At 44.4% G+C, this 14,022-nt stretch overlaps 1 protein-coding gene across 9 annotated transcripts in view; it reads right to left on the reverse strand.

Moving 5' to 3' along the window:
* The window catches only part of LOC127581620 (transcription factor COE3-like), a 408,223-nt gene that overhangs the window by 145,073 nt on the left and 249,128 nt on the right, over nt 1-14,022 (reverse strand). The window lies entirely within an intron of this gene.

Genomic DNA, 14,022 nt, shown 5'->3' on the forward strand with positions numbered 1-14,022 from the left:
CATTTGAAGAGTTAATGAAAATGCACGCCAAAAAAAAATCTCATGTTATATTTGGCCTATTTCTTATTTGAATTACAGAAACCAGACACCTAATCCTTGTAAGTAATGGAGATTTTTCTGCCATAATTTCATTATCACTCATTCACAGGGTCTTACCAAGTGGTTCTGGGTAGAGCCCTCTTTGTTTTGATTGATCTTTTGACAGATTAACCAGTGGCTTTATTTAATTAAGTTCGCCTCACTTGAGAAATGCAATACACACAAAAACCAGCTCCTAATGGAATTGCTCTCGTAATAAAGGAATTTGCAAAATGGTTAAGAAGTTCTCCAATCTTATTTGTCCTGGGGCTGGGGCTGCTGCGTGGCTGGTGTGTTCCCTTTTTAATTACGCCATGTTCAGTCAATCTCACTTAATCAAGCACTGCACAAATTTGTTTCCCCCCTCTGTCGAGCAAAGTTAAGTCCTTACTGGTTTCCAGTCACATATTCCACACTATTTTTTTAGGAAACGAGTAAGATATTACAGATGTTGACAGATGGTACACACTTCGGCCCAACTGGTCCATGCCGACCAAGATTCCCATCTAAGCTAGTCCCATTTGCCTGCCTTTGGCCCATATCCCTCTGAAGAGGTGGTGCCTCAAGATGACGGCATCCATCACTGAGGACCCTCACCATCCGGGACATGCCTTCTTCTTGTTACTACCATTGGGGAGAAGGTACAGGAGCCTAAAGACCCAAAGTCAGTGATTTAGGAACAGCTTCTTCCCCTCCGCCGTCAGATTTCTGAATGGACCATGAACCCATGAACACTACTTCATTATTTCCTTTGTTTTGCACAAACTATTTATTTTGTGATTTATAGTAATTTTATGTCTTTGCACTGTACTGCTGCTGCAAAACAACACATTTCACATCACATGTCAGTGATATTAAACCTGATTCTGATAAACCTTTCTTATCCATGTACCTGTCAAAGTACCTTTTAAATATTGTTATTTATCTGCCTCAACCACTTCCTCTGGCAGCTCATTCCATATACTGACCACCCTCTGGGTGAAAAAGTTGCCTCTTAGGTTCTTACTAAATCTTTCCCCTCTCACCTCAAACCCATGCCCTCCAGTTCTTGATTCCCCAACCCTGGGAAAAAGACTGAGTGCACTCACCCTATCTATGCCCCTCATGATTTTATACACCTCTAAAAGATCACCCCTCATACTCCTATGCTCCAGTGAAAGAAGTCCCAACCTGCTCAACCCTTCTCCGTAACTCAGTCCCTTGAGTCCCAGCAACATCCTCATAAATCTCCTCTGCACTCTTTCCAGCTTAATGGCATCTTTCCCACAGCAGGATGATCAAAACTGAACACAATATTCCAAATGCAGCCTCACCAACATCTTGTACAATTATAAGAGGCATAGATATGGTCAGCACAGGTAGAGAATGAGAAATATTCCCTTATGGCTGAGGTATCCATCACCAGAAGGCATGGTTTTAAGGGATAAGAATGGATTTGAGGAATATTTTTTTCACCTGGAGGGTAGCTGAAATTTGGAATGCACTGCCTGAGGGAGTGGTGGAGGCAGAAACTCCCACACATTTAAAGTACTTACCTGAGCATTTGAAATGCCAAGACATAGAAGGCTAAGGGCTAAGTGCTGGAAAATATGGTCAGCACAGATGGTGGTCCGAATGGCCTTTATCCATGCTGTATGATTTCTGTATGACTCCAGATATTCTTCTGCCCATTGGCATATTCTCTTCCCTTCAGTAGGTGGATGGATAAGGAATTCACCCTCTCTCCTCTGGTTCAAATGCATAGTATAGCAACAAAACTGACATGTTTCAATAGAACTCAACTTAGAACATAAAACATTACAGCACAGTGCAGGCCCTTCGGTCCACAATGCTGTGCTGACATTTTATCCTGCTCTAAGATCTATCTAATCCTTCCCTCCCACATAGCCCTCCATTTCTCTATCATTCATGTGCCTACCTAAGAGTCCCTTACATGTCCCTAATGCATCTGCCCCCACAACCTCTGCCGGCAGTGCGTTCCACGCACCCACCACTCTCTGTGTAAAAAACTTACCTCTGATATCCCCCTTATACTTCGTCCAATCACCTTAAAATTATGCCCCCTCTAACTTCTGGAACAAAGTTCAACATACTTGCATTCCTCTATTGCAGGTACGGCAATTTAGGAACAATGACGTTTTAGCAATTTAGGAGCTTTATTCTTTGTCACCAGAACGCTAATTATAACAGGTCTGGGCTCCACACCCTGGCAAGGATGTGATTGTGCTGGAGAGAGTGCAGAGGAGATTCACCAGGATGTTGCCTGGATTGGAGGACTTTAGTTATGGGGAGAGATTGGACAGGCTGGGCTTGTTTTCCCTGGAGTGAAGGAGGCTGAGGGGTGACATGGAAGTATTTAAGATTATAAGAGGTATAGATAGGATAGATAGAGAACATAGACTTCTAATCTTCTAATCCAGGCAGCATCCTCTTCTGTACCCTCTCCAAAGCCTCCATGTCCTTCCTATAATGAAGTGACTAAAACTGAATGCAATACACCAGATGCGGCCTAACCAGAGTTTTATAAAGCTGCAACATAAGCTTATAGAACATAGAACAGTACAGCACAGTACAGGGCCTTCAGTCCACAATGTTGTGCTGACATTTTATCCTGCGCTAAGATCCGTCTAACCCTTCCCTCCCACATAGCCCTCCATTTCTCTATCATTCATGTGTCTATCTAAGAGTCTCTTAAATGTCCCTAATCTATCTTCCCCCACAACCTCTGCAGGCAGTGCGTTCCACGCGCCCACCACTCTCTGTGTAAAAAATTTACCCTTGACATTCCCCTTATACCTTCCTCCAGTCACCTTAAAATGATGTCCCCTCGTGTTAGCCATTGTTGCCCTGGGAAAAAGTCTCTAACTGTCCCCTCGATCTATGCCTCTTATGATCTTGTACACCTCTATCAAATCACCTCTCATCCTCCTTCTCTCCAAAGAGAAAAGGAGAAGTTCCTGACTCTTGAACTCAGTGCCTTGACTAATAAAGGCAAGCACCTTCTTTACCCCCCTATCAACCTGTGCAGCCACATTCAGGGAGCTATGGACTTGGACCCCAAGATCCCTCTGTACATCAACACTGTCAGGGGTCTTGCCATTAACTGAGTACTCTCCCTTTACATTTGAAATGTAATGGGTTGGACAAAAAGTGCTGTTGTTGTGAGCAACATGCAAATCCTGAGAACAAATGAGGGTGTTTGAGAATTAAATAAATCTAAAGTTAAAAATTGGTATCACTAATGGTAATCATAAAATTGCAGGGTTGTTATAAAGACTCATCTCGTTCACTAAAATGTTGCCTGTACCCTGTGTGTCTTATATCTGACTCCTGGTCCACCAATGTGATTAAGGTTTAATTGCCCCGTTAGTTAAGGACTGTTTAGAGATAGACCACAAATGTCAGCATTGCCAATGACATCCAAGTCCCATGAATGAACGAATAAATAAAAGCAAAAGGGCTGAAGTTAAACCTGCAAGGATGGCAGATTGCCATCAAGAGACGTTTGCAAACCAGTTGGCTTTTTACAGCAATCTGACAGCTTTATGCTCACTCATTACTGAGTACAGCTTTTCAAACTCACACTTTACAACTAAATTTACATTTTGAAATGGTCATGAAATGGAATGTAAACTCCCTTGCGGAGTACTGATCTGGAGACAGAGTTTCCGTTTCAGGTCCATTCACCACACACATTTCTGGTAAAAGATGATCGAATGTAAACTCGCCCCACAGATGCTGCCTAACCTGCTGAGTTTTCTTCCGAGATTTTCCTTTCCTGTACCTCATCTAGCCCTCCCTCTGTGCCATGTGTTCATCCAGGGACTGTCCTCTCCTGCAACAGGTTAACAACTTAAACTTTTTGCGACAGTCAGCATGCCCATAAGCCAACCAACCAAAGATAAACCTTGTCAGAAAGTTCCAGAGAGTGATAAAGAACAAACACAGACTGTCCAACCCAACCGATCATCAACTACCCATTTACACTCATCCTACACTGATCCTCTTTTATTCTCCCCACACTCCCATCAACTCCTCCCAGACTCTGCCGCTCACCTACACACCAGGGACAATTTACAGTGGGACATTTTTTCTTTGCAATCTGGGAGGAAACCAGAGCACTGGGAGGAAACCCACGTGGTCACAGGGAGAACGTACAAACTCCACACAGACAGCATGGTCAGCACAGACAATGTGGGCCGAAGGGCCTGTTCCTGTGCTGTACTGTTCTATGAGAGTTTATATCCCACCATGGCAGTTGGGAAATTAAAATTTGAGTAATTAAATAAAGCTGGTGACCATGAAAGTATAGGATTGTCAATAAAAACCCATCTGGTTCATTAAATATCCTTCCAGGGAAAGAAATCTCATGTCCTTACCTACCCTAGACTGTATGGGACTTCACTATCTGAATCACCCTCTGAAATGCCCCAGTTGGACAAGTTAGTGATGGATAATAAATGTCAACCTTGCCAGTGACACATAAAAAAGATTGTGGAATTTTAAATGTGAGGCAATCATGTCCTTGATAAGCTGTTCCACTGCCTACATTGACCCCTCCAGCTCATCCACAGCTCACAACTATACACTCAGAATGAAGTTACAAGGTCCCACAAATGCAGAGAGTTGTGGACACAGCCCAGTACGTCACAGAAACCAGCCTCCCCTCCATGGACTCTTGTCTATACCTCTTGCTGCCTTGGCGAAGCAGCCAGCATAATCAAAGACCCCACACACCCAGGACAATCTCTCTTCTCCCCTCTCCCATCAGGCTGAAGATACACAAGCCTGAGGGCACGTACCACCAGGCTCAAGGACAGCTTCTATCCCACTGTGATAAGATTATTGAACGGTTCTCTCATATGATGAGATGGACCTCACAATCTACCTTGTTTGACCTTGCACCTTACTGTCTACCTGCAATGCATTTCCCTGTAGCTGTGACACTTTATTCTGTATTCTGTTATTGTTTTTACCCTGCACAATCTCAATGCATTGTGTAATAAATTGACCTGCATGAACGGTATGCAAGACAAGTTTTTCACTGTACCTCAGTACAAGTGACAATTATAAACCAATTCCAATAACAATACCACCTTCTTGAAGGCAAGTTGGGATGGACAATAAATGCTGGCCTTGTCCATATTCCAAAAATTAATTCAAAAATGTTAATTTCATGCTTAATGCATAGAAATGGTAGAAGTTTATAATTAAACTCAGTCTACCACGTAAAACAGCCTCCCCTCCACGGACTCTGTCTACACTTCCCGCAGCCTCGGGAAAGCAGCCAACATAATCAAAGACCCCACCAACCCTGGACGTTCTCTCTTCTCCCCCCCCTCGCATTGGGCAGAAGATACAAAAGCCTGAAAGCACGTACCACCAGGCTCAAGGACAGCTTCTATCCCACTGTTATAAGACTATTGAATGGTCCCCTTGTACGATAAGGTGGATTCTTGACCTCACAATCTGCCTCGTCATGGCCTTGCACTTTATTGTCTGCCTGCACTGCACTTTCTCTGTAACTGCAACATTTTATTCTGCATTCTGTTACTGTTTTCCCTTGTACTACCTCAATGCACTGTTGTAATGAAATGATCTGTATGGATGGCATGCAAAGCAAAGTTTTTCACTGTACCTCAGTACATGTGACAACAATAAACCAATTTACCAATTATTTATCCCTTTCAGTTGAACCCAACCCCTGTCCTAGTTCTGATGGAACCTGCCTGAATGGCACAGTTCCATTCTGTTCCAGTGTTGCTCCCAAGTGATTGAACTCCTCTATTTCAGCTACTTCAGGTACAGACATAACGGGTCAAAGGCCCTCCTTCTATATCCTAAGTTATCTATGATGTAATGACCTGTTCACCTCTCCAAATTTCTTATCCCACATGAGATTATACACACTGAAGTTCTTTCATTCAGCTTCAAACTTCAGTGGTGGTCCCAATACAAACCACAAAGATTGATTCGCATAAAAACAGAAAAGGCTGGAAACACTCAGCAGGTCAGGCAGCATCTGGGGGAAGGGAAACGTCAATGTTTCAGGTCTAGCACCCTTTGTCAGAATTAATGGTTAATGAAGGTTCTTCAACTTGAAACACTGAACGTTTCTCTTCCACAGATGCTGCATGATCTAATGAATGTTTCCAGCATTTTCTGTTTTTATTTGAGATTTCCAGCATCTGCAGTTTTTTTTCCCATTTCCATAAAGACTAGTTCCTCAGTTTATGACCCAAATTCTCAAGTCAAATGGCAAAAACATATCTGATAGTCTTTCTCCGACCTACCAAGGATACTATCTTTCTCCCTAAACTTACTGAATCCCCACCAACTACCATTTCCCCTCTTCCTCCTCTCTTGGAGGACCCTGCTGCTCCAAGGTCAGAACTCAATGTTCCCTCTATCCATATTATCCTGAACTCACAGCCACAACGATATTGTCCCTGTTGGAGAGGAGCAGTTTCCGAGGAGCCACCTTCATCACCTCACTTTAGTTTCTCTTATGACATGCACTATTAGTCACAACAATCCTGCTCTGATCCCTCAATCTCTCTACTAATTATTCCCAAATCCAGGAGAAAACTCTGGGCGTCAGCGTCTCTGAGGATCCATCCTGGGCCCAACACACTGATGCAATCACAAAGAAGGCACGCCAGCAGCTCTACTTTGTTAGGAATTTGAGGAGATTCGGCATGTCAACAAAGGCTTGTACAAATTTCTATAGATGTACGGTGGAGAGCATTCTGACTGGTTGCATCACAGCCTGGTATGGAGGCTCCAATGCACAGGATCGCAAGAGGCTGCAGAGGGTTGTAGACTCAGCCAGCTCCATCTCGGGCACAACCCTCCCGACCATCGAGGAGACCTTGAAGAAGTGGTGCCTCAAGAAGGCATCGCTAAGGACCCTCACCATCTGGGACATGCCCTCTTCTTGATTTTACCGTTGGGGAGGAGGTACAGGAGCCTGAAGATCCACACTCAAAGTTTCAGGAACAGCTTCTTCCCCTCCGCCATCAGATTTCTGAACGATCCATGAACCCATGAACACTACCTCGTTATTCCTTTTTTTTGCACTATTTATTTATTTGGTAATTTATAATAATTTTATGTCTTTGCACTGTACTGCTGCCGCAAAACAACACATTTCATGACATATAAGTCAGTGAGAATAAACCTGATTCTGATTCTGAAGTTATCCAGATATTCCTCTGACTTTAGTATGTGCCAAATGTCTCCAACTTGAAACTCACCTTAATGTCTCTGATCCAGAGAGATTGGAAGTGGAAAAATTCAACTGAAGACATGTTTGCTTTGAACAATCTCAATTACATATACACAACAAGCTATTTCATTTTATTCTATTTTATTTACATCTGATGTTTCGTCCTTGCAGATGTCAGTGAAGCAACTTTGTTGTCAGTGCTTTAACTTTGCATTGACTTCTTTTTCAGAGTCCTTTTACAGAGTTAAAATTTCTGCTTCATTGTTTCCTGTTCATTGATGGGCTTCCCCATTGATTTAACTTTGTTCCGGTCAAGCAGCATCTGTAGGAGGAAAGGAATTGTCGACGTTTCGGGGCAAAACCCTGCATCGAGAAAGGAACAGTCCTGGTGTAGGATTTCGACCTGAAACATCGACAGTTTGACAGATGCTGCTCGACCCGCTGAGTTCCTCCAGCAGATTGTGTATTACTCCAGATTCCAGCATTTGCAGTCTCTTGTGCCTCTAACTTTGTCCTGGTTTGATTCAGCTCCCTTTGGTTTTCTCCCAAGCCTAATCATTATGGCTAGAGGCGAGAATAGGCCTAAGAGAGTAGGTCAGTGACACATAGAAAACAGTACAGAATGGGAACAGGCCCTTCGGCCCACAATGTTGTGCCAAACCAATTACTTTAGTAATAAAATAGCCAACTAAACTAATCCCTTCTGCCTACACGATGTCCCTAACCGACTATTTCCCTCACATTCATGTGCCTATCTATAAGAGCTTCTCGAACACCCCTATCTCATCTGCCTCCACCACCACCCCTGGCAGCGTATTCCAGACACCCACCACTTTCTGTGTAAAAAACTTGCCCCGCACATCTCCTTTGAAATTACCCCCTATCAACTTAAATACATGCCCTCTGGTATTAGACATTTCAACCCTGGGGATATGCTTTCTTTACCACCCATCAACCTGTGTAGACACTTTCAGGGAGCGATGAACTTGGACCCCAAGATCCCTCTGCTCGTCAACACTGTTAAGGGTCCTGCCATTAACAGCATGCTGTCTCTTTACATTTGTAGTGTAGATGGCGGCACGGTAGTGTAGCGGTTATCATAACGCTATTACAACGCCAGCGACCCGGGTTCAATTCCGGCCACTGGCTGTAAGGAGTTTGTACGTTCTCCCCGTGTCTGCGTGGGTTTCCTCTGGGTGCTCTGGTTTCCTCCCACATTCCAAAGACGTACAGGTTAGGAGTTGTGGGCATGCTACGTTGGCACCAGAAGCATAGCGACACTTGCGGGCTGGCCCCAACACAGTCTCAGTAATGCAAAATGATGCATTTCATTGTGTGTTTCGATGTACGTGTGACTAATAAATAAATATCTTAAATATCTTAATCTCCCAATGTATAACATTTCACATTTAGCTGGGTTGAACTCTATTTGCTATTTCTCCGCCCATATCTACAACTGATCTATCCTTTGCCATTGTATCCTTTGCCAGGCTTTTACGCTATCCACAGCACCACAAATTTTCGTATCATCTGCAAATTTACAAACCCACCCATCTGCATTTTCATCTCGGTCATTTATATACATCACAAACAGCAGAGGTCCCAGTTCGGATCTCTGCGGAACACCACTAGTCACAGACCTCCAGTTAGAATAAGTCCCATCGACCACTCCCCTCTGTTTTCTATGGGCAAGCCAGCTCCGAATCCAAACACGAAACGTCGACTGTTTATTTTTCCTCCATAGATGCTGCCTGACCTTCTGAGTTCCTCCAGCATTTTGTGTGTGTTGATGCAGAATAAAGTGTTACAGTTACAAAGAAAGTGCATTGCAGGTAGACAATAAGGTGCAAGGCCATAACGAGGTAGATTGTAAAGTCAAGAGTCCATTTTATCGTACTAGGGGACCGTTTGATAGAATGGAATCTGTCCTTGAGCCTGGTGGTATGTGCTTTCAAGTTTTTGTATTTTCTGTCTGATGGGAGGGGGAAGAGGGAATGTCCAGGATGGGTGGAGTTTTTGGATTATGTCGGCTGCTTTACCGAGACAGCAAGAAGTGTAGACAGATTCCATCGAGAGGAGGCTGGTTTTTCTGATGTGCTGAGCCGTGTCCATAACTCTCTGCGGTTTCTTGTGGTCTTGGGCAGAGCAGTTGTCATACCAAGTGGTGATGCATCCAGATAGGATGCTTTCTATGGTGCATCAATAAAAATTAGTGAGGGTCAAAGGGGACATGCCAAATTTCTTTAGCCTCCTGAGGAAGTAGAGGCGCTGGTGAGCTTTCTTCACCGTGGCGTCTATGTGGTTGGACCAGGACAGGCTATTGATGGGGGAGCAGTGAGAGAGGATCTCACAGAACACCCATCAGAGGGAAGAGGATAACTTCGTCAAAGTCAGCTTATTTGAAGAGGCTTTGCAGTGGAGTAGTACAATGGAGACACAAGAGACTGCAGATGCTGGAATCTGGAGCACAAACAATCTGCTGGAGGAACTATGTGGGTTGAGAAGCATCTGGGTACATGCAGGGTTTCGATCCACAACATTGGCAATTCCTTTCTATCCATAGATGCTACTCGACCTACTGAGTTCCTCCAGCAGATTGTTTGTTGCTGGGAGGTGATAACCTCTCTGGCCCTAAAACGTTGTGAAGTGAATGGTTATCACTATAACCAAATTCACTCTGTTGTACAACAGAGGGTAAATCACTCACTGCCTCAGTTAAGCAGCCAACATAATCAAAGAGCTGACCCACAACAGACAGTCTCTCTTCTCCCCCCTCCCCAATCGGGCAGAAGATATAAACACGTGAAAGCACGTACCACCAGGCTCAAGGACAGCTTCTATCCCACTGTTATAGACTATTGAACGGCCCCTAGTACGATAAGATGGAGTCTTGACCTCACAATCTACATTATGGCCCTTGCACCTTATTGTCTGCCTGCACTGCACTTTCTCTGTAGCTGTAACACTTTATTCTGCATTCTGTTATTGTTTTCCCTTGTACTACCTCGATGCACTGTGCAATGGATTGATCTGTAAGGACGGTATCAAGACAAGCTTTTCAATGTACCTCGATACATGTGATAATAATAAACCAATACCACTACAAGGCAATCTACCATTCCAAGACAAAACCAAGAATATTTTTGATTATTAGTGTGTGCACAGATGTGAGCATCCTGGGAGAGGTCAATGCTCCTTCTGTACTTAACCCTGTTAGATCATTTCAGAGTCGAGCTGAGGGTCAACCTCATTGCCCTGAGACGAGGGCATAGGTGTAAAGTGAGAGGGGAAAGATTTAAAAGCGACCTGAGGGGCAACTTTTTCACACAGAGGGTTGTGGATATATGAAACGAGCTGCCAGCAGAAGTGGTTGAGGCAGGTACAATAACAACATTCAAAAGACATTTGGGCCAGTACATGGATAGGAAAGGTTTAGAGGGATATGGGCGAAACGTGGGCAAATGGGACTAACTTTGTGGGCACCATGGTTGGCATGGACCAGTTGGGCCGAAGGGCCTGTTTCTGTGCTGTATTACTCTGTGATTAAATGTGAAGCAGACCAGAGAGGGACACACATTTACTTCAGCACAGGACTCTAATGAACCAGCTGAGTTGTCGTGACAAATCTGTGGTTTCAAGCTCACCCTTTTAAGACTAGATTTGATTCTAGATTTATTAAATTAAATTCACCACTCTGGAATAGCAAAATTTAACATTACCAGATAAATTTACTTTTATTAGTTTAAATTAGTACTCTGGTACAACGTGAGTAATTTCATTAGTACCCTGTAGTAATACGTAAACTCATCATTACACAGTATAATCCAGGATCAGTTCACTAGTTCAGTGTAGTACAAGGTGGATTCAGTTCTATTCCCTTGAGGGGAGGAGATCAGGGGAATATTAGGAAAGGGGTATTGGTTTTAGTATTGGTTTATTGTCACTTGTACAGAGGTACAGTGAAAAACTTGTCTTGCATACCGATCGTACAGGTCAATTCATTACACAGTGCAGTTACATTGAGTTAGTACGGAGTGCATTAAGGTACTACAGGTAAAAACAATAACAGAACAGAGTAAAGTGTCACAGCTACAGAGGAAGTGCAGTGCAGGTAGACAATAAGGTGCAAGGTCACAACAGGGTGATGGGTGGTTAAGGGTAGCCAATGAAAGATAGTGCTCGTGGTAGAAGCCGTGTTCTGGTCCCGTTGCTTACCTTCACCCCTACTCCTTGGTATTCCACAGGACCCCTGGACTGATGAAGGCACCTAATAATTTGGGAAGGCATCAGGGTGGGGCAGAGGCAGGACGAGCAAGAACTTGAGAGGCAGAGATAGGGTGAATGTACTCAAGTATTTTTCCCAGGGTTGAGGAATCAAGAACTGGAGGGCATAGATTTACCTTTGAGCTAAGGGGAGAGGTTTAATAGGAACCTGAGGGGCAACATTTTTTTTCCACAAAGGGTGGTATGTGTGTGGAAAGAGCTGCCAGAGGAAGTGGTTGAGGCAGGTACAATAACAACTTCTAAAAGACAACCGGACAAGTATATGGATAGGAAGGTTTAGAAGGTTACAGGCCAAACTATGGCAAATGGGGCCAGCTTGGATGGGGCATCTTTGTTGGCAAGGAGCAATTGGGCCGGAAGGCCTGTTTGCATGCAGTGTAACTCCATGACTCCATGACTAACTTGGCATACAAGACCATAAGACAAAGGAGCAGAATTAGGCCATTCGGCCCATCGAGTCTGCTCTGCCATTCCATGATGGCTGATTTATTTTTACCTCTCAACCCCATTCTCCTGCCTTATTCCCATAACCTTTGATGCCCTTACTAATCAAGAACCTCCACAGCCGTCTGTGGCAATGAATTCCACAGATTCACCACCCTCTGGCTAAAGAAATTCCTCCTCACCTCAGTTCTAAAGAGATGTCCTTTTATTCTGAGGCTGTGCCCTCTGGTCCTAGACTCTCCCACTACTGGAAACATCCTCTCCACATCCACTCTATCCAGGCCTTTCAATATTCGGTGGGTTTCAATGAGATCCCCCCCTCATCCTTCTAAACAGTGAGTACAGGCCCAGACCCATCAAACGCTTCTCATGTTAACTTTTTCATTCCCGGGACCATTCTTGTAAACCTCCTCTGGACCCTCTCCAATGCCAGCACATCGTTCCTTAGATATGGGGCCCAAAACTGCTCACAATACTCCAAATATTCTTGGTATTTGAGCCCCCAACATCCTTCAGTGATAATTGTCCTGTCTTCAATGTAGCGGTTAGTGTAACGCTTTACAGTGCCAGCGACCCAGGTTCAATTCCAGCCGCTCTCTGTAAGGAGTTTGTACGTTCTTCCCGTCTCTGCGTGGGTTTCCTCCGGGTGCTCCGGTTTCCTCCCATACTCCAAAGACATATGGGTTAGGAAGTTGTGGGCGTGCTATGTTGGCACCAGAAGTGTGGCAACACTTGCGGGCTACCCCCAGAACACTCCATGCAAAAGATGTATTTCACTGTGTGTTTCGATGTACTTGCGACTAATAGAGATACCTTATCTTATCTTATCTTCAGTGACAGTAGCTACTTCTGTTAAACACCACAAGACTCCTGCTTCTGCCAGACCATCAGTCTTTCCAAGCACCAGTTTAGAACATCCAGGCAGACATTTAAGTGGAACACCTGAGGGAGTGTTGCCCTTTTCCCCCATCGAGAGGTTAATCTGAAACCCCACCTGCTGTGTTAGGTGAATGTCAAAGGCCCCAGGACATTCCTTCAAGGATATGCTGAGGAGACCTCTCAGTACTCTTTCGTTTGTTCAATGGCAGCCAAAATCTTTTTTCTCAGGGTAGAAATGTCTAATACTAGAGGGCTTTAAGCTTTAAGGGGGTAAGTCTGAAGGAAATGTGTGGGGTAGATTTCTCACACAGAGAGTGGTGGGTGCCTGGAATGCCCTGCCAGGAGTAATGGTTGAAGAAGATATGATAGTAGCATTCAAAAAGCTGTTGGATAGGTGCATGAATATGCAGGGAATGGAGGGATATGGATTATGTGCAGGCAGAAGAGATTGGTTGAACTTGGCATCTTGCTCGGCACAGATATCGTGGTCCGAAGGGCCTGTTCCTGTGCTGTATTATTCTATGTCAGGACAGGGCAGTGGCACCCAGGTTCGATCCTGACCTCCGGTGCTGTCCCTGTGGAGTTTGCACGTCCTCCCTGTTTTCACTGGGTGCTCCTGTTCCCACCAACATCCCAAGATGTGCTGGCAGGTTAATTAGTTTATTGCCCCTGGAGTAGGCGGATGGCAGGAGAACTGGGGGTGTGGGGGAACGTGGGAAACTGATGGGCATCTGAGAGAGAATAGATAATAGGGAAATAAGAGGAGGAATGAATGATGGGATATTTCTAAGAGCTGGCATGGACTTGATGGGCTGAATGTCCTCCTTCCATGACATAACAGAATGAAAAAAAAATCCTGGCTTCAATTTTATCCACTAATCAACATCACTGAACAATTTACAAACCATGGAGACTGCTGATGCTGGAATCTGGAGCAACACATAACCTGCTGAAGGAACTCAGCGGGTCGAGCAGCATCTGTGGGGGGAAAGGAACTGATAGTCAGAGGCTTTTTCCCAGGGCTGAAACGGTTGCCACAAGAGGACACAGGTTTAAGGTGCTGGGGACAGAGCAGATGTCAGGGGTAAGTTTTTTACTCAGAGGGTGGT

The sequence above is a fragment of the Pristis pectinata genome, chromosome 2 (genome assembly GCF_009764475.1).
Source record: "Pristis pectinata isolate sPriPec2 chromosome 2, sPriPec2.1.pri, whole genome shotgun sequence".
Lineage (NCBI taxonomy): Eukaryota > Metazoa > Chordata > Chondrichthyes > Rhinopristiformes > Pristidae > Pristis > Pristis pectinata.